We start from the raw sequence: 21,308 nt of genomic DNA on the forward strand, positions 1-21,308 counted from the left end.
AACATTCTCCTCTTCTGGGACGTCTCCGAAGCCCAGTTCGGTTCAGGACCCGAACTCCAATCCGGGTTCTACATTCCGTCGTCGTCGGCAAGGAGATGGAGGACGGGTCGGACCCGCTTGCCGCCGGAGAGAAGAGAATACCGCATCGCTCGTGGATTATAATCGGGTCAAGGAGGGAGACGGCGGCGTCCAAGCCTGGTTAATAGCCTCGGCCTTCTAGAGCATGTAGGATTTGAAATTGAAGGTGGGTTTCGGGGATTCTTCTGTAAACGTTTCTTGCTTGGTGAGGATAGCGGAGACGGCGAAAGGGGAGGCGGGTCGACGACGGTGTGGAGCGGCGGAGGAAATGGGTATGATGGTTTTGAGCGGGTGGAGGAGGTTGAAGGATTGGGAGGATATGGATCTGCTTGCTTGATTCAACATTGAGCAGGTCTGGAATTCGACCCATGAGCTGAAGAGAGGACTTAATCTCGCCCATTAGAGTGCAAGCCCAAAGTTTCTCTATCACAGATTCATTAGGGTCCAAATCGGTATGTCGGAGATATTCAGATCGGTGGAAAGTCGCCAGCTTTAGGCGACACGGAAGCCGAGAGACCTAAACTACAAACCCTAACCCCAAAACTCTAATTAGTGTCAGGTAAAATGTCCATTGCAGTTTTATATAAGTAGTAGAACCTGAAACAGAAAAGGATTTGAAAGCTTCATGCTTTAACTTAAGATGGCCATCTCCTAGGGTCTGAAAATTCTAAAAATAGAAACTGAAACAGAAAAGACACTGATGCAGATGAACAAATACAAAAACAAACAATGAGGAAAATTTCAAATTTCTTTGTTTTCCCAGAAAAATATTCTCAGGAACCAAACAGAGCAGAGCACTTCTCACAACACAAAACCAACTGCAACCACCGTCAAAAGAGCAACAAAAATCTTCACAAAATCCCAAAACTACCATTCATATTTGCAGTAAAACTTGAGAAATGTAAAGCAAGAAGGAAAATGATGATTTTATTTTGGGCTAACCTTCTTCCGGAGGCAGAAGCTGACCACAACTCCAAGCCAGCAACCCGATCAACAGACCGAAGACAATCACAGAACGTGACATTTCGGATCGTCGACCTCCGATCACTACACAAAAACGACAGAGAGTGTGTTGTTAACTTTGTTTTCTGAATGTGTTTTTTGGTTCTGAAAAGAAAGCTTCTAACTCGTCAAAGAAACCTACAAAATTTATTCATGCATGTCATGGCGGGCTGTTGATAGGACAGAAGACGCAGAGATGATTGGAATGGTGCGAATGGTGACGAACGTGCCATCTTAATAATTTATCTAAATGAAAAGGTGCGAATGGTGACGAACGAATGGTGATGAACGTGCAATCTTAATAATTTATCTAAATGAAAAGGTGCGAATGGTGACGAACGAATGGTGATGAACGTGCAATCTTAATAATTTATCTAAATGAAAAGGTGCGAATGGTGTGAATGGTGCGAATGGTGACGAACGTGCCATCTTAATAATTTATCTAAATGAAAAGGTGCGAATGGTGACGAACCTGCCATCTTAATCATCTTAATAATTTAGAATCTAAATGAAAAGGTGCGAATGTGCGAATGGTGACGAACCTGCCATCTTAATCATCTTAATAATTTAGAATCTAAATGAAAAGGTGCGAATGGTGACGAACCTGCCATCTTAATCATCTTAATAATCCTGCCATCTTAATCATCTTAATAATTTAGAATCTAAATGAAAAGGTGCGAATGGTGACGAACCTGCCATCTTAATCATCTTAATAATCCTGCCATCTTAATCATCTTAATAATTTAGAATCTAAATGAAAAGGTGCGAATGGTGACGAACCTGCCATCTTAATCATCTTAATAATTTAGAATCTAAATGAAAAGGTACGAATGGTGACGAACCTGCCATCTTAATAATTTATCTAAATGAAAAGGGGCGAATGGTGACGTAAGTGCCAGTTGAATAATTTCTCTAAGAGATGTGTTATTCACACGTCTATTTTTACTTCTTACACATTTTTTTTAATTTTTGTCTGTTGATCTTCTTCATTTCATCTGATCTCACGGCCGAAAATTAAAAAGTTATGTAAAAAGTAAAAAAAATGTGTGGATATCACACCCCTTTCTCTAAATGAAACGGGCTGGTTGGGACCCACAGTGTTTCCCATCAACAGAAGTGCATATTTTTCAACGGAATTTCGGCATACAAAACTAGAAGATTAAATTAATGGGTTTGGTGTGACTGTTAGTTTTGTTTTTTTGCCAGAAAATATAGGATCAAGATCTCTCTTGAGCTTAGAAAATTGAGTTTCATGAGCAAATCATATAAACCGCAAGATTAAATTAATTTTGATTATAATTATTATAATTTCTAAAGATATTTTTTATTTATAATTGTTAAATTTTGACTTAATAATTGGTGTGATTTGTTTAAGAAGCTTGGCCTCTTGATCCGAAAAGATAAGCAAAGAAAGCGACCGCCAATTGGTCAAAGTTACTAGATATTCTCCGCAGTTTTTTTTTTTATAACGGTCCCACCAGACAAAAAGACATGCTTTCTTAATGCTTAAATTTTATACCGATCCCATCAGACAAAAAGACATATATTTATTGTATATTGTGCGGTCAATTTCTGTTAAATATTGTTTGTATTCAATTTTTAATAAAATAATTTATGGCCGAACGATGTACTATAAACAGATACGATTGATTAATCATCTGAATCCTTACAACAGAATCTGAATAGGCTTCGATTAGAATCATAAAAAAAAACAACCATAACCCTTAGCACAAGCACTAAATAACCAAACTATAGACCGCGAAAAATATAAAAGTGAACCACAATGAGAAACCCCGGATTGCTTTTGGACTTTTATTTTATTTTTTATTTATTTATTTTTATGGACAGAAATGGGTTTGGACTTCGAAGTAGGATCTAAACTCTCCCCGTTGAACTTAGACAAGAAATATCTTTGATAATTAAAAAAAATATTTGCTATATGAAAAGTCATGTTTTGAGTTTAAATGTTATTTTTTTTACATGAAACGCCATGCAACGAGGTATCTATATTATGTAAGTTGTTGTCTTGATATAAAAAAAAAGGTTAATAGTTGACATTCAAGTATGAACTACTAAACAAGAAATCATTGCAGGCTGCTACACTCGTCAATTTGGAATTTGGTGAGTTATAAATTCTCATGGACGGTAAGCCATATGTTATTATAGAAGTGGGAGGATTTTTTTTTCAAATGTTTTCCATTTGTATAATGACATATGACATATGTGTCCGTATTCTGGATACATTGAAAAATCTCACCATAAACGGTGGGCCACTTTATTTGAATCCTTTTTAGGGTTGCTTGTTCAAGTATCTAGCCATTAGTTTTGCAAGAAAAAATTGTTATAACAATCATATAGTTCATACCAAAATAATTACACCATTGAGCTGGAACTAAGTACTTTGCTTAATAGGGTATGGATGTTGGAATCTGTTTTTCCTTCCTTTTGTGTTACTTGTTGGTCCATTGTGTACTATTAGGACAATACTCTCCCTCATTTCCATGAAGACAGTTCTTATTCTTCACTAACGTGATATCATTGCATTGTACACTAAGGATATGAGAACCATTCATATTCTATATCATCATTTAAATATTATCTCTAAAAAACTTTGTTCAATTTGGGGGCAGTTTATTAATCTATTTGTGTCTAACAAATCAACGCTCACGTTAACAAGTAATATCCTTATGATGAACTGTCAATTTATTTAATTCATATGAATAACTAAACCGTCTCCAAATTGAATAATTTTTTTTTTAAATGATAACACTTTTATAGTTGAATGATATCACCTTAATGTGGTGAATTTTTTGTCGCTTATCCAAAGTATACCACAAATTAATTCTCAATTTATTATCCAAAGTTCCTAAAATTTAGCAGATATATATTCTAGTACTTAATCTCAACTTAAAGTCTTCTTTCAATTATAAAACCTCCTTGATATATATATATTCTTCTACTGATATATATCTCAACGTCAAAATCTTGCTTGTTAAAAGATTCAATTGCTAGTACGGTTACGGAGGAGAAAAACTTGTGTGGAGCTTAGCTTGCCACTAAAGGATGCTGAGTGGCACTATCATCCATTCAAAACTTTCCACATGGTAAGCCTTAAGCCTTCAATTATAATATTTACCATATTTTTATATTTGAAGTTTTGAAGTTTTCATAATAAATATTAATTCTTAATTAATATTCTAATTCATCTAATCTTCTATAATTTTCCTTTCTTTATCTGTCTCCTTTTCTTCTCAGGTTGTCCCACTCATTTTCTTGCATTTCTTCATAAATATATGCAGCAGTAGGAAAAAAAGAAGGAAAAAAGAATTCCCTTTAGAACAAAGGAAAACATCAACCGTGTTGTGATTGAGAAAGTCAACCACCTTATAAAATCATCGCCTACATTAAGGGTGGGCACGGGCTAGGCCGGGCTTAAATTTAAAGAACTGCACCGAACCCGCTTAAAAAGAAAATGGGGCAGGTAGGATCGGGTATTACAAATTTGATCACTGGAACCGGATCTAACCCGGTCCGTTTCAAACAGACCGGTTCGAGATGGGTCCTCTTACTTTTTTTTTTTTTTTTGGGTATTGATCGCCTCCCCTCTCAGACTAGCTCATCCTCTCGATCGAGCTCCCGTCTGTGCACGCCCAAATTAACTGATTCGCCGCCTTCGAGTCCATCCGTCGCATGGGTGGTTACGGAGTACCGGTCCCTTGTACTTAGATCATACAAATCAAGACATCGTGGAAATCGTTAACAATTTGGCACTGGTTCCCACCCGATCCTGCGATGAATGCACACATCTTAGTTGCAATCGTCTTATTTGAAGCTTCAATGTATGCCGATCTCCTCTGAAGCTTCAATGCAAGCCACAATGAGATTCGCCTATGCCCACCCAGAGTACAAAATTATTGGTTGATTTGGAACTCAGAAAAGTGAGATCGAGAATCGAGAGGGAGAAGATCGAGAATTGATAGATTGGAAATGGAGGACTAAGGAGAGGCCGTTTCACTTACGAAAAAATTGGAACCGGCTGTTGGATAGTGGCCAACTTGCATTGCTTTCGGCTACACAACAATCCAAACAACTTTGGCTATAAAAAATTATAAACAAAAAGAAGGTGGGAAACACCTTCCTTGTTTTGGGAGAAAAAAGGGAAGGCTGGTTTTGTTGTTGGCAGAGATTTCGGCTTTTGGCTCCCACTTGTTGTCTTTGGTGAATATAGATACCGAGGGAGAAAAGAGAGCAACAGAAAAGAGAGAGTTTTTCTTTTTCTGATTGTAAAGAGCAGAGAGCAGCAGAGAACAAGGGGTGCCGCATCCCCCATTTGAAAAGAGCTTCTCTCTTTGGTTAGTAATCATCTACTAAATTAGTTGTTGTTGTAATAATTTTGAGCTATATGTATAGAGAAGAAATTATTCATTATATTTCTTTCTCTATTTGTTTCTTTGGTGTGTGAGAACTTTTGGGTGTATTGAGTTAATTGGGTAGTGAGATTGCCAACACTTTGTAAACTCCCATTTGGTTGGTAGTGGATTATTGGGTGAGCTCCTACTGCTCCGAGGAAGTACTCCAGTTACACTGACTGTGGAGGAACCTCGTTAAAATCTTTGTGTCATTTTATATTTTGTTCTTGCATTTCCATTTGATATATTTCCTGTGGGCTAGCTTGAGTTGGTTCCAAAAGATTTTGGTGCTATCCTAGCACAACAATTGGTATCAGAGCACTGGTTGCTCTTGGGTACTGTCTAATTGCCAAAAATGTCAGACGGGCAAGATGAGAATCCTTTTGGAAGCAGCTCCGGATTTGCAAGAACTACGGTGCAAAATGCAAAGTTCGAAGTTGAAAAGTTTGATGGCACAAACAACTTTGGGATGTGACAATGTGAGGTCAAAGATGTGTTGGCTCAACAAGATCTACTTGCCGCTTTGGGAGAGAAGCCGGAAGCTATGTCGAAGCCGGAATGGGAGAAATTAAATTTGTGGGCTTGCTCTTCAATTCGGTTGTGCCTTGCAAAAACTCAGAAATATTTTGTGATGCGGGAGACATTGGCAAGTGTGTTGTGGCAAAAATTGGAAGACAAGTATATGACGAAGAGTGCAGAGAACCGGCTACACTTGAAGAAAAAGCTCTACCGCTTCCAATACAAAGAAGGTACAAAAATGATTAGACACCTTGATGCTTTTAATAAGTTGATTGCCGACTTGTTAAATTTAGATGAGGATATTAAGGATGAAGATAAGGCCTTAATATTGTTGAATTCCTTGCCGGACTCTTATGAGCATTTTGTTACCACTATTATGCATGGTAAAGAAACTGTGAAATTTGAAGATGTGTCAAATGCCTTGATGAATTATGAAATGAGGCATAGAGATAAAAATCATGATAGTACCTCGGAAGCTTTATTTGTTAGAGGTAGATCATCGGAGAGAAGATCATCTTCTAGTAGGAAAAAATCACAGTCTCGACCTAGAGGAAACTCTAAAGGTAGAAAACCTTTGGAAAGGGATGAATGTGCCTTTTGTCATAATAAGGGTCATTGGAAGAAAGATTGTCCTAGGTTGAAGACCAAAGGAAAAGAAAGCTCTGAAGCTAATGTGGCTGAGGTTGAAACTGATTTTTCTGATTTCGCTTTAACCACTTCCTCATCATTTGATTGTGCTACTAAGTGGGTGTTGGGTAGGGTTGTACTCATCATATGACTCCTCACAAGGATTGGTTTTCAAGCTTGAAAGAGTTTGATGGTGGTGTTGTGTTCATGGGAGATGACAATCCTTGCACAACAAAAGGGATTGGTACAGTTCGTTTGAAGTTGCATGATGGCATGGTTAAAGAGTTGACAGGTGTTCGGTATGTACCGAATTTGAAGAAAAATCTTATTTCTTTGGGAACTTTGGAAGCCAAGGGCTTCAGGTTTGTCTACACTATGAAACACAAGAGTGAGGTGTTGAGCATTTTCTTAGGTTGGAAGAAAATGGTTGAGAATCAGACTGGGAGAAAGATTAAGATTTTGAGATCGGACAATGGTGGTGAATACACATCCGACCCTTTCTTTAAAGTTTGCAAAGAAGAAGGGATTGTAAGACATTTCAGTGTCAAGGGAACTCCACAACAAAATGGAGTTGCAGAAAGATTGAATCGAACCTTGCTTGAGAAGGTTAGATGCATGTTGTCTCAGTCGGGTTTGAGCAAGTTGTTTTGGGCAGAGGCAGTTACTTATGCATGTCACATCATCAACCGATTACCCTCAGCTGCTGTTCAGGGTAAGACGCCAATGGAGGTATGGACTGGAAAACCTTCTACTGATTATGATTATATTCGTATTTTTGGTTCACCTGCTTATTTTCATGTAACTAAAAATAAACTTGATCCTAGAGCCAAAAAGGCTATCTTTCTTGGTTTTAGTAGTGGTGTCAAAGGTTACAGGTTTTGGTGCCCGGAGATGAAGAAACTTGTAATCAGCAGAGATGTGACATTTGATGAAGAAAATATGTTTAGAGACTCTGAAAAGAATGTGAAAGATGTCCAACAGGTGGAGCTTGAGAAAGTTGCCTCTAGTACTTCAAATCCTATTTCTGCTGATGTCGAAGCCACTACAAATGAAGAAGTGGAAGACCATGAGGATGTTGAAGAAGTTGAACTTGAAGATTCTATTCAAGTTGAAGAGCAAGTTTCACCTCAAGAGTCTATTGCCAAGAACAGAGGAAAAAGACAAATTACCAAGCCAGCTCGGTATAGTGACTATGTTGCTTTTGCTCTTCTTATTATCACTGATGAGATTCCATCCAATTTTGAGGAAGCCATTGAGAGTGAAGAAAAGGAGAAGTGGTGCAATGCCATGGGCGACGAGATGAATTCTCTCATGAAAAACAAGACTTGGGAGTTAGCTAAATTGCCTAAGGGTAAGAAAGCTATTGGTTGCAAATGGGTGTATGCCAAGAAGGAAGATGTTGCTGAGAAAAGCAATGTCAGATTCAAAGCAAGATTAGTTGCTAAAGGGTATGCACAAAAGGAGGGCATTGACTACAATGAAATCTTTTCTCCAGTTATGAAGCACTCCTCAATTCGCATTATGTTAGCTCTTGTTGCACAATATGATCTTGAACTTGTGCAACTTGATGTGAAGACGGCTTTCCTACATGGTGATTTGAATGAAGAGATTTATATGTGTCAACCGGATGGGTATAAAGTGAAAGGGAAAGAAAATTTGTTTTGCAAGTTGAAGAAATCACTTTATGGCTTGAAGCAATCTCCAAGACAATGGTATTTGAGGTTTGATAAATTTATGAGAGGCCAAAATTATTCTAGAAATCAATATGATCATTGTGTGTACTTCAAGAAGTTGCAAGATGGGTCTTTCATTTATTTGTTGATATATGTTGATGATATGTTGATTGCCTCAAAGAATGTTGAAGAGATTGAGAAATTGAAGAAGCAAATGAAAAATGAGTTCGAGATGAAGGATCTTGGTGAAGCAAAGAAGATCCTTGGCATGGAGATCACTAGAGACAAAGAGAAAGGTTTGGTATGCTTGAATCAAAGACACTACCTTGAGAAGTTGATTCAGAAGTTTGGAGTTCATGACTCAACCAAACCGGTTAGTACCCCTTTGGCTCCTCATTTTAAATTGAGTTCTCTACAATGTCCTAAAACTGATCAAGAGAAGCTACAAATGAAAAATATACCATATGCAAATTTGGTTGGTAATTTGATGTATGCAATGGTATGCTCTAGACCGGATATTGCTCATGCAGTTGGCATGGTGAGTCGATATATGCATAATCCTGGTAAAGAGCATTGGAATGCAGCTAAGTGGATATTGAGGTATCTCCATGGTACTCGAGATGTTGGTTTATGCTTTGAGAGGGATGACTCTGATATTGGTCATTTTGCTGTTGGTTATGTTGATTCAGATTATGCAGGTGATCTGGATGGAAGGAAGTCTACTACAGGCTATGTATTTACTATGGCTAAAGGGCCAGTTTGTTGGAGGTCCATTTTACAGTCGTCTGTTGCTTTGTCTACTACAGAGGCTGAATATATGGCAGTTGCTGAAGCTATAAAGAAGGCCATTTGGATACATGGGCTGATTAGAGATTTGGGGGTTGATCAGAAGCAGGTGGAGGTGCATTGTGATAGTCAGATTGCCATTTATTTGGCTAAGTATCAGGTTCATCATGCGAGGACCAAGCACATAGATGTGCGTTATCACTTTGTTCGTGAAGTTGTTGGTGAAGGAGAAATCATTCTCCAGAAGATTCCAACTAAAGACAACCCCGCTGATATGTTGACTAAGGTTGTTGGTGTAGCCAAGTTTGTTCATTGCTTGAACTTGGCTCGCATTTTGCCTATTTAAAGAAGGCGTTGAGCAGTAGAAGTTTTAGAACATTTGGCTCGGCATGAGTTGTTCTCTTGCTAGTGATTGGGAGTGATGTTGTGTGTTAATTGTGTTGTTTGGCTTGTCATGGCGTTTTTCGGAATTTGGCCAAGGTGGAGATTGTTGGATAGTGGCCAACTTGCATTGCTTTCGGCTACACAACAATCCAAACAACTTTGGCTATAAAAAATTATAAACAAAAAGAAGGTGGGAAACACCTTCCTTGTTTTGGGGGAAAAAAGGGAAGGCTGGTTTTGTTGTTGGCAGAGATTTCGGCTTTTGGCTCCCACTTGTTGCCTTTGGTGAATATAGATACCGAGGGAGAAAAGAGAGAGCACCAGAAAAGAGAGAGTTTTTTTTTTTCTGATTGTAAAGAGCAGAGAGCAGCAGAGCAGCAGAGAACAAGGGGTGCCGCATCCCCCATTTGAAAAGAGCTCCTCTCTTTGGTTAGTAATCATCTACCAAAGTAGTTGTTGTTGTAATAGTTTTGAGCTATATGTATAGAGAAGAAATTATTCATTATATTTCTTCCTCTATTTGTTTCTTTGGTGTGTGAGAACTTTTGGGTGTATTGGGTTAATTGGGTAGTGAGATTGCCAACATTTTGTAAACTCCCATTTGGTTGGTAGTGGATTATTGGGTGAGCTCCTACTGCTCCGAGGACGTACTCCAGTTACACTGACTGTGGAGGAACCTCGTTAAAATCTTTGTGTCATTTTATATTTTGTTCTTGCATTTCCATTTGATATATTTCCTGTGGGCTAGCTTGAGTTGGTTCCAAAAGATTTTGGTGCTATCCTAGCACAACACCGGCCTGTACCCGCCTCGAACCTTGATTACCCGCACCGACCTGCGGTACTTGTACCCGTTTGCCCACTCCTAACCTACATACATTTTGAATGAACCAATAGAATCACGGAAGCATCTTTTCTCTTTTTATGGGGTTTGAATTTCTGTACAACAAACTATGAGAATTTTTTTGTTTGAAAATGGTAGATTCAATTTGTATCATCTTTGTTGAATATTAGAGATTTGTGTGTTAATCAAGTCAAGTTAATATGATAGAATCAGCTATTGAATTGAAAAAAACAAAAAAAAGAGGACGAAATCGGTTGCTTCCTAGTTTCGTGGGTTCTTATTTTTTCAAAATTTTCAAAGAAAAGCAAGGGGAAGAGAAGAGACAATACGCAGCTGAGAAGAAAATCTGATAAGAAAAGAAAAAAGAGAGGAGGAATTGAGGGAAAAAAAAATGGGAGGTGTAATTAAGGCATGTATCGGCCATCAGGCCACAATTCAAGGATGAGGATCCTCTCCAAATCCTTTTTGTAAAGATCTTAGGGATTCTCACATCTTAATCGTTCATCGTTTATCGTGTGGTCAAATTTCGTTAGTTATTATTTGTGTTTAATTTTAAATTATAAAATTTAAATGATTTTTTATCTTGCGATGTATGATGAATGGTTAAGATGTGAGGATCCTCAAGATCCTCGCAATTTGGATCCGGATGGGATCCAAATCCACAATTCAAATACTATTCAAATTCAGAAAATAGCAAAGGAATCTGGATCCTTCTTGTGAGAATCCTAAGGATTTGTGATAGTACATTGTACATCGTGCAGTCAGAAATCATTTTAAATATTTTTATTTAAAATTAAATACAAACCGTACTTGATAAAAACTGACCGTACAATGTACGATAAACATACATAATTTACGAATTTTCAAAATCCTCATCAAAAGAATCCGGACAGAATCCGGTTGGATGGCAAAGGTCGATGCAGCATGCAGTAGCCGAGGGAAGGTGGGGTCAATGGGTGACCATGACCCCAACGATGTGATTTCTTGCCTCGGAATTCGGAGGTAATCCCAATGATATGTTCATGCAAAGAAAGGCACACATGTCTGCAGAAGATATCCCTCTTGCAAATAATTTAGGGTTCTGTATTAGATACATTACTAGGATCAATATATATATATATATATATATATATATATATATATATATATATGTGAACTAAAATAGAGCATTTGATATGTACACATATGTATTTAGAAGTGTTTTTTAAATAACTAAGATCGTTTTTAAAGAAATTATTTCAAATACATATGTGTACACATGTATTTAGAAACATTTGATAAAAATGTAAGTGAATCTGAAAAAAACACTTTGAAGTGTTTCCTGCAAGAAGAACATAACTGGGCTTCTTCCAAAATACAGTTACAATGCTTTTGGATCATAAAACACTTTCACCAAAAACAACTTCAATTATTCTAAAGTCACTTCCAAACAGGCTTAACAAATATATGTCTCAAGTGCATGTGTTTTATTTAATTATAATGGGTTTGCTTTAATTTATAGTGAGAAAACTAAATTTTAAATATAATGCATATTTTGGTACGTTAATGCTTATTTTGGTACGTAGCAAATCAATGGTACGTTATATAATTCCAATTTGGGTATGCTATAGAGTGTTAATTTTGGTACTTAACAAACTATTGATACATTATATACTTTCAATTTGAGTACGCTATAGAATGTTAATTTTAGTACATAACAAACTAATGATATGTTATATATTTCCAACTTGAATACGATATAAAATGTTTATTTTGGGACGACCATTATGTTGGTAAGCTATGAAATAATAATTTTGGTACATACCAATACGTAGGTACGCTATGAAATGTTTATTTTGATACGTACCAAAATGATGGTACGTTATGAATCCCTAAAAGTGATTGTTACCAACCCTCAAACGAACTTGACTAACTTGTCCTAGCCTTTGTAAAAAGAAACTGGAAAATAGTGAAACATGAATAAACAGAGGACGTGAACAAAGCTAGATTCAATCCGGCATGTACAAAGATCTGCAAGTGTTGGTATGTTTAAAACCCAAATATACCATAAACTAATAATATTGCATCAAAAACTTAATCCACCCAAATTGACCAAAAAGTATTTTGGAGAAATAAAGTAAATACGTTGACTGAGAAATATTATTAAAAAAATATAATCTTGTTTATCGAAGTGGGAGTTGCGACTTCGGGTTATCTGGAAAAGAACTGATGAGTATGCCAATGAAGATGTTAAAAATGGACGATGTGCTGAAGGTGGCAGCAAAGGACAGAAGCAGAGCGATTGATATGCTCGAATCTGCTATCGGAATGTATGAGAGGCTCTGGGAGCTCATCCTCAAGGAAGCGAAGAAAAGTACCAGCAACAAACAATGGTGATGAACAGGATAAAAATAGCATACACAGTTTCTGTTGATGTAAATTTTTACCGTCTCTAGTTTTGACGAAAATGCACCTGCAAAACAATCAATACCTTAGATTAAGGATCTAAGTCTCACACGGCCAATGGATCTCCGATGCCTAAGTTAGTTTTTCTGAGAAGAGTAAGGTGTTTAGAGCTTTTAGGGGTAGCAAAAGTTTATCGAAATTTGGTAGAATATGAGGTATATATAGAGGAGTGGCCGACCATGATGTTAGGGTTTTACCCTACACATGGCGGCATCTTATTGGCCAAGGTTTATGGAGAAATATTCTTAGGATATTAAATAGGAAATAATATCTTGAGACAATAGAATAATTATCCCTAATTGATTTAAATTGATATTATTTACTTGAATGTAGTCGATCTTCAATTGGTAATGTATTAAAGATAGGATTTGGGTAATTAGTCCTTATCTTTAATGCTTTGACTTTTTCTTGCCAAGGGCAAGTGAGCTGTGGGCAATCATATTCAGCTGCTGGGACCTTTAGGCTCCACAAATGCCCTCACACCTGCTGGGTTGCTTGTAGGCAAAGGGCAATACATGTAGAAATCCTAAGTTGCATGGGCTTGTAGAGTTGTTTCCCAATTTGAACTAGATCTCATTCCTTGATTTGGAGATAGACTTATTCTAGGAAAAGGAAACCAATTGCTCCTAATACCTATTTAATTCTTCTTTAAGTAGAGGATTAAATAATTTTGGAGAACAATCATAATTCCAACAAGGAATAAAGAAGCCAAAGGAAATTGTTCCCCTTCCCCTAGCTTTCTTCTTCTCTTGCCCTTGTAAAGAGTCGTTTCTCGTTGTTGTTGTTCTTCTTCATGCCGCACCAAGGTAAGAAAAAAGGTAATTTTCTTGGGTGATGCTGCCGCGGGGTAACCGTTGGGGTGGTGTGGCACATCGGCTAGTACGGGCTAGGAGCTGGTTCGGAATGGGTCGATGGGGTGGCGTGGTAAGGGCCACGGCTCGGGTTGCTCAACTCAATTGAAGCCAAAGGCAGCTGTGCAGCTAGGGCTGCGACTTAAGGCGCTGGGGCACAGTGCAGAGTGAACCATGGGGCTCAAGCTCTTTTTGAGGGCTTGAAGCTGACATGGGCCAATTAAGCATGTTGGATGGTGTGAAGCAGCTGAGGTTTCTCCATAGGTTGCTTGACGCCTCAAGCAAATGTGATTATGAATGGGCGAGGTGAACTACGCGTTGGGCGTGGAGATGGGGGATCCCTGAGGCTCTAGCCCTTCTAGATTTCAGACTTGCTATACCGTGGAGGACGGGAGAGAAAGAGGCACGGGGTGCCATATTTCTTGCTTGTGACCTGGGCCACATGCCGGGTTTCATAGGCCATGAATTACGTGGTTGAGGCCATGGCTTGGGCGTGAGGCACTGTGCTTGACAGGCTGGACACAGGCCCGTGCTACTAAGGAGAGAAAGATATGGGTCAAGGTCTATGTGGGTCAGGCATCAGTTGGAGAGAAAAGCTTGTCGTTCATCTGACTTCCCCTAAGGGGATTGCCTAGCGAAATGGTTTGGTGGTGCCCCCGGTGTTCGAGTTTGTATTGAAGCGCGCGTCGGGATGAGAGCTAAGTCCGGTTTGGCTTCTGATAGGCTTGCCGCTATAAAGAGTAGAAATGTGGATTCTGCTGCTAAGGTGGCGTCTGGGTGTATTCCTCATTCTTCTGCAACTGATTTGCTTGCTGAGAAAGGAAACTATGCTCGTATGAACAGTTGCGAGAGATCCACCGAGTCTGAAGTTGGGAAGTTTCCGGAGATTTGTGCGCTGCTGAAGGCTGACCTGCTTGAGGACGTCAATGCATGTGCCAAGTTTGTTGATAGTGTTGGGAAAGTTATCGTTCCTTTCAGACTCTTTTGCGAAACGTCTTGCCTATTGAAGAAGGTCTTCCTCGATTGCTATAATGCATAAGACTTTGATCTTGGCAGCCGAGTTTATACGCATCGATTAAGAGCTGTCAAGTGTGCTAAGGAGGCCAAAATGACATTAACGACTCAGCTTCGCTCAGTTGTTGAAAAGATCGAGAAGCTCGAATTTGAACTCGCCGTTTTGAAGAGGTCTGATGTCTTTAGCCCTATTTCTATGCAGCTGAAGACTGTTCATTAGGAGGTCATCCATTTGAAGGCTAAGCATAATGCGACTCAGGCGATGTTGAAAGCTGCAAAGAAAAAAGTCAGTCTTGTTGCACTGGTGGTCAAGAACCTTAAGCATGTTAATTTGGAGCTATGACCTGCTTGTTTCACCAAGGATGAGGAACTTGTCTTCATACATGTTGAAGTGTCTCGTCTTAAGGATGTTGCCAGTAAGCTGAAGTCTAAGTAAGTGAATTTGCAAGATTTCTTGTCTGCTAGCGAGAACCTAAAAAAGGAAATGGGTATGCTGCATGATGCTCACACTGGGCTTGTTCAAGAGAGTGTGTAACCGAAGAACGAGAAGGTCGGTCATGATGTGGCGCTTGTTTCTTGTCAGGCCGATTTCTACAAGCTTGGCTATGTAGACCATTACATTTTTAGGGTAGGCCGTCGAATTATGAGTTTTTCGAGAATGACTTCGAGACTTTCTTAATTTCTCCAGTTGATATGCTTAACTTCTCGTTTAAGGCTGCCTTTGGTGAAGCAGTTGAGGGTGGCAGTCAAGGGACCAATAGTTGCGCAGGCTGTCGATAAGTAATCTTTTTTGCTTAAACTTGGGAATTTTCTTCTTTTCCTTCTTGTTTTGCTTTATTTGAACTTTGTTGGTATTCGAGCCAGTTTATCAATTTGCTAGAAATTTAATAAACAACTTTCCTTGCTTTGATTTATCCTTCTATTTCGTCATCATTTAGGTTTTAGTTTTGCTTTGATGCTTCTAACTTATAGAGCTAACGGCCGAACTCGTAGCCTTTGAAGGTAGTAGGTGAGTTCGCGTAGCTGCTATAATCGCGAATCTCGACTTTAGTGGCTGCACGAGCCATGACCCCCCATGGATATGTTGCAAAATTTTTAACTTATAGAGCCGGTGACCGGACACGTGCTTCTCGTAGAAAGCAGAGGAGTTCACGTAGCTGCTACAGTCGTATATTTATGCTTTAGCTCTTGCAATACTTAAATCGTAGACCGTCCGCCAGAGGCGCTACTTTTTAGATAAGCAGACGGGTCCACGTAGCCATAGCAGGTGTAAGTCTTGGCTTACAGATTGCCTAGGGCTTTCAACCGTTGGATCATCAATCGGGCATCTTATTTACAGAAGCAAATGACCCGCATGACCATTTTAGGTGTCATCCATGGCTTTCAGAGGCGTTTTAGGCTTAAGGTGTAGGCGAAATCACGCCTTAAAGGCCATATCTTTCTGAGCTGCTAGTCCCTTTATCTTCTAAGCTCCACGCAGCTCGATACTGATTTCTTGGGCAGCAATTGTAACTGATTATGCAGGTCGCTTAACTAGTATTGCAACATTTTAGAGTCGAGTTACGTTCATAAAGACTTGCACGTTGAGGACGGATCATCAAATCACGCGAATTCTTTCATGGGCAAAGATCATGGACTTAGCGTTTCTTTCGGTTAAAGACCCGACTTACCGTGGAATTGAATTATTCAGCCAACTAAGTCTTTTTAGAAAAAATTATATTATGGCCAATTTTGGGAGCAGTCCGGCACAAGTAGTCGATGCATTCAGGGAAATTGAGCAGTTGAACAACCCATCCATGTCTGGATATTCCGGAGTAGTTTACCCTTTCGCGCTGGAGGGCAGACCCAGATGAGTGTCAGGGAATTAGTTTACCCTTTCGTACTGGAGAGTAAACCTAGATAGGTGTTGGGAAATTGGTTTACCCTCTCGTACTAGAGAGTAGAGCAGACCGAGATAGGTGTCGGGAAATCAGTTTACCCTTTCGCATTGGAGAGTATATCAAATAGGTATCGAGGAATTAGTTTACCATATCGTACTGGAGAGCATACCCAGATAGGTGTCGGGGAATTAGTTTACCCTCTCGTACTGGAGAGCATGGAAGAGTATACCCAGATGGGTATCAGGGGATTGGTTTACCTTCTCGCACTAGAAATGAGGGGTAAGCACGAGAGGGAGCCGCGAGACAAATTTGACACTGCTGGGAGCCATTGTGCATGATAAGCATAATTAGGAGTCGCGGAGCTGAGGTCAGATAGGGTCGTGTTACGCGGGTAAGAGGTGGTGCTCAGTTGTCGGTATTGGGCCATTCTAAGGTTGAGTTACGCATAGCGGGAGGCGATGCCCGACTGCTGGCGCTGGGTTGCTCCATGTATGAAATTGTCTAAGTAATGAAGACTAGACATGCTTCTGATCCCTAGTAGTTAGAGGAAATCTACTGCAGGTTGGGTTGATGTGTCATTCTAGTGCTCATTTATCCCCCAGCGTGGCTTTGGGCTAAGTTGTTGCGTTTGTCGGAATGTTCGGTAATGTCTGCGCCTTTACCATCGCACGTCTGGATTATGCAGAATATTGCAGCATGATGATGACTGCATGCATCTGAATGTATGGCTTGAGCTTTTGGGTTGCAATAACTCGCGCCAAAATCAAAGTTTTGATTTTCGAATATCTGGTTTTTGCATTGATAAGAGCTTTCGAACTGTGAAATACAGGTAGTCGGGCCCTCAACTTTTCTCGTATAAGGGCATAGCTCACTACTACTTCAAATACAGCCAGATAGATGTACAGGTCATGTCAAGTACTTCTTCAAGTCCTGGAATGTTCACTCATACTTCGTCGTTCCATTAAATCACAAGATAAAACAGTTGAATGTTGCTGCTTGCCTAGTCAAACCTTGTATCTCCTTTAGAGTAATGAGGGACTTCATATCCAGGATCGTTCTGATCTTCTTTGGATGTGCCCCTAACGGGGTTGAGCTTTATCAATTGTTCAATGCACTAGAATCCAAGCAGCTATTCTGCTACGAGCATTTGTACTTCCTTCTGGATTGCCTCTACTGGGGCAGCACATCCTTCGGCTACCTCTAGTGTTGACCTATTGGCTTGTGTTGCTCTTCCGCATATCCTGATTGTCTATGCCTCAGCTGCGATGCACGTGGTTCATTTTTTCCTGGTGAGCGAGTTGCTCACCGTTGCGCTTGGCGGGGCTGCCAATTGAACTCGAGCCAGATTGCTCTCGTGCTCTCCTCGGTCTGTCTTGTAGTTGACTACTCCGGTGCCTCGTAGGAGGATCTGTTTGTGAGCTTAGCCTTATGTGGACGCTTTGCCTGGAATTTCTGAAGCTCTCATTGGAGGGTGGACCAACCTCGAATACACACTGACTCGTAGGTTGAGTCAGGAATGAACACTTTTATATGCATTAAGGTAGGAAAATATGTTTTCCCGAGGACCAAGCTGAGAGTGTGCACTACCTGAACACTCGATTCGTGGTGGGCTAAACGGCTATTTGTCGGGACGTCGCTGCAAAGAGTCATGATCATCTGCCCTTGTTTTTCTTTGGGACATCTTGTCTGGGGCGCACTGCATCTCGATGTGCCCAGGGAGTTGATTTACCAATATGGTTTGCTACGCGAGGGCGTTGGTTAGGTTGGAGACCTGCCGGGGCAGTAATGTTTATCATTTGGAGTGGAAGAGTTTGGAAGAGTAATGGACTACATGTACACAACTTTGGCCCGAAGTAGGCATACCTGCAGAAAAATGGGGTGAAAACATCCTTGGGTCGATCATCGGTCCGGTGGTTAGAATCTGGATCCCCTAAATTGGCCTCGGATTGGACTAGACCATAGGTTGGGTCAACAGAGCGGGTAGCAGGGCGGGCCAACCCAGCTGGGTGGTCGGAGTGTGCTCAGGGACGTGTTGGGCTTGCCCGTGTGGTGGCTAGCCTTGGGTCTGCGATGCATGCTGGGCCGATGCTGAGTCCTCGCAGGCTAGGGTTTGCCTGGCAGTGGGCTAGGCTCGGTTGGCAGCGAGTTGGGCTTGGGCTGCTTGCCCGTGGGCTACTTCTGCTAGCTGTGCCAACTTTGCTGGGTTTCAGTGGGCCTGGGCCTAGAGCGCCTAGGCTCCCTAGATGACACTGCTGTAGTGGGTTAAGCTTCATGCCCTGAGCCTGTTGTGGCAGCTGCCACGTCGTAGGCCTCTTGCCCTTGGGCTATGAGCTCCTATGCAATGCGGCGGGCCACTGCAACATGCGTTTAGGTTCCGGCTTGGGCTGCTACTCCGGTGGTTCTTGCATTGGGTTGGGGCGGTGAAGCTCTTCCCATCGTCGTGTTGAGTCTTGAGAATCGCTGTCATGGTGTTATGTCCTCATCTTCGCTCTCCGGTCCAAATCCTTGTATGTACGGGGTCTCGTTTGTCGTGGTTTTCAAATTTTCTACCATTGTATCCTTTCTCCATAGATTGATCAAGAAACTTTTCTAGGAAAAATTAATTGATACGACATGTGAGAAATTCAAAATAACAGAAAATTCAATAAACCAAATGCAAGAGGCTTTTTCGAGTATTTGAATCAACTCTTAATGAAAGCACCAATTTGTAGATGCAAATTTCCGCCGTATCTAGCTTTGATGAAATTCTCCTGTAAAACAATCAACACCTTTGATCAATGACCTAAACCTCACGCGCTGACGAGGTGAAGGGGGATTAGGCCAATGGATCTCCGATGCCTAAGTTAGTTTCTTTGAGAAGAGTAAGGTGTTTAGGGCTTTTAGGGGTAGCAAAAGCTTACCAAAATTTAGTAGAATATGAGGTATATATAGGGGAGTGGCCGGACTTGGTGTTATGGTTTTATCCTACACATGGCGGCATCCTATTGGCTAAGGTTTATGGAGAAATATTCTCAATATATTAAATAGGAAATAATATCTTGAGATAATTGAGTAATTATCCCTAATTGATTTAAATTGGGATTACTTACATGAATGAAGTCAATCTTCAATTGAGAATGTATTAAAGATAGGATTTGGGTAATTAATCCTTATCTTTAATACTTTGACTTTTCCTTACCAAGGGCAGGTGAGCTGTGGGCAGTTGTGTTCAGTTGCTGGGACCTTCAGGGGTGTGAGCTGCGCATGAGAGTACCTAAGAAGCCTACCCATTTAATGAGGGCAATCTTGTGTTTCTTGGACAAAAGTCCATGTGTCCCCTCCAAAATATTTAGGATTATTTTAGGCTCCACAGTTTCTATATGCAAAAATGTTTTATTCAGACAAATGTATATTTCTATATAATACACAGTGTTAAACATTAGTTCTATTTTCTCTTCGCCTTTCGTGTCGGTCTTCCTCAAGAAAAAGAAATCGTTGTTTATTTGAACGGGCACCAACACAGAATTGCTAATGTTACATTCATCATATGGAGTTCATTAGAATGGAAATTCATCTGATACAAAATCCTTAGAATAAAGGGTGCGCTTTAAAACTGCCCTAACCATGAAATCGTCCAAAACCAAATCAATTCGACCAGTTCGGTTCGAATTTTACACTAAAACAACATAATCGTCAATCTAATCTATTAGATTTGATATCATTTGATCACAGTCGTTGATTTATAAATAAAAAAATAAAAAAAGAAAATCTTAAATATAACATTTTAGTGGGTCTATAATAATTTAAACTAGACTTAATTTATAAGAGTATACATTTTTTTTTCCTAATGCTTATTTTAGCGTAATAATTAAAGAGATCCCCGCGGGGGGGGGGGGGGGGGGGGTGTTGCCGGGGGGTGCGCGGGGTTACAGCTTAAAGTTGTAAGCTATGCAAGAAATATAGTGGTGTTTTTTTTTTTTTTTTGGGTGAACGAAATATAGTGTTTTGACTGCATGAAAAAGTCGGTCGTGGCAGCCTTTCATGGATGCGATGGTCCACGTTTTGTCGCACCTCAAACAAATTTCTCACCTCTTAATTTCCTGCTTGGACAATAATGACAGACTTTTATACCGATGAGTTCCACCAGACAACTTTTATAATTCAAACCAAAATAGTTACAATTACCATTTAGCTGGCGCCAAGAACTTTGCTTAATAGGTTATGGATGTTGAAACCTGTTATCCTTCCTTTTGTGTTACTTGTTGGTCCATTGTGTACTATTAGGACAATACTCTCCCTCATTTCCACGAAGACAATTTTTATTCTTCATCAACGTGATATCATTTTACTGTATAATAAAAATATAAGAACCATTCATTTTCTTTATCATTATTTAAACATCATCTCTAAAAAATCAGTAACCAAAGCCATTTCTCAGAAGTCCCATCAAATAATCTCACTTGAAATCTAGTAGAGGCTTAAAACAAATACCAGGTATTTCGGGTTTGACGTATTTTAATCTTCCAGACAAGCATGGAGCACCTCAAAAACAATTACCAAGCCCAAGTCTAGACAAAATGGTGAAGGAACCAAACAATTCCTCATATACAGGGATAAACTAGCAGAATAAACTGAGACAAAGACTAATCAACTTCTATGTACGTGGGCACATGGAAGAAAGCATACAGATGCACGCAAATACGATTTTAAACAAGATCTGAAAAGAAATCTCAGCACAAGGAATATTCCCCATTGGTTCAAACATGTTACCTATATCCAAATGGATGGCACAATAATCTAAACACTACTATAATTATGAC

This window comes from Pyrus communis, chromosome 3 (genome assembly GCF_041283825.1).
Source record: "Pyrus communis isolate YQ-2024b chromosome 3, ASM4128382v1, whole genome shotgun sequence".
Lineage (NCBI taxonomy): Eukaryota > Viridiplantae > Streptophyta > Magnoliopsida > Rosales > Rosaceae > Pyrus > Pyrus communis.